We start from the raw sequence: 472 nt of genomic DNA, 5'->3' as shown, positions 1-472 counted from the left end.
GGGAGGTTTTTTCCAGGGTTATCTATTTTTGGCTCAACTTGGGCAATATAGTCATATGTATTTCTCTATAAATACAAATAAGCATGCATGTCTATGTGTATATATATATTTCTATAGAAAACCTCTTTTTTTTTTTTTCTTTTGAAGTATTCTTCCATTAGGGTAGTTGGGGGAAAAATAATAGAACTCTTCCAAGCCTTAAGAAAAACAACACTGAAAATAATTTTGTTTTGGTTTCCCAAAGTTATTTCTTCAAGGAATAATTCATTCGGTCAGCAAGTATTTAGTGAGCAACTACTACGTGCTGGGTGAGGTTCTAGATGGTTGTGGAGACAACAGTGAACAATATAGACAAAAGTCCCTGCCCTCATGGGGTTACCTCATTCTTGATATGCCTCGTGACTAGCCTTTTCCTTGCCTTTTTTATGCACGAAGTGGTAGTCTTTGGTGTAAATGGGTGGATTCTTTCTTT

This window comes from Zalophus californianus, chromosome 2 (assembly GCF_009762305.2).
Source record: "Zalophus californianus isolate mZalCal1 chromosome 2, mZalCal1.pri.v2, whole genome shotgun sequence".
Classification (NCBI taxonomy): domain Eukaryota; kingdom Metazoa; phylum Chordata; class Mammalia; order Carnivora; family Otariidae; genus Zalophus; species Zalophus californianus.
The sequence above is the reverse complement of the archived record's forward strand: the minus strand, read 5'-3'. Positions refer to the sequence as shown.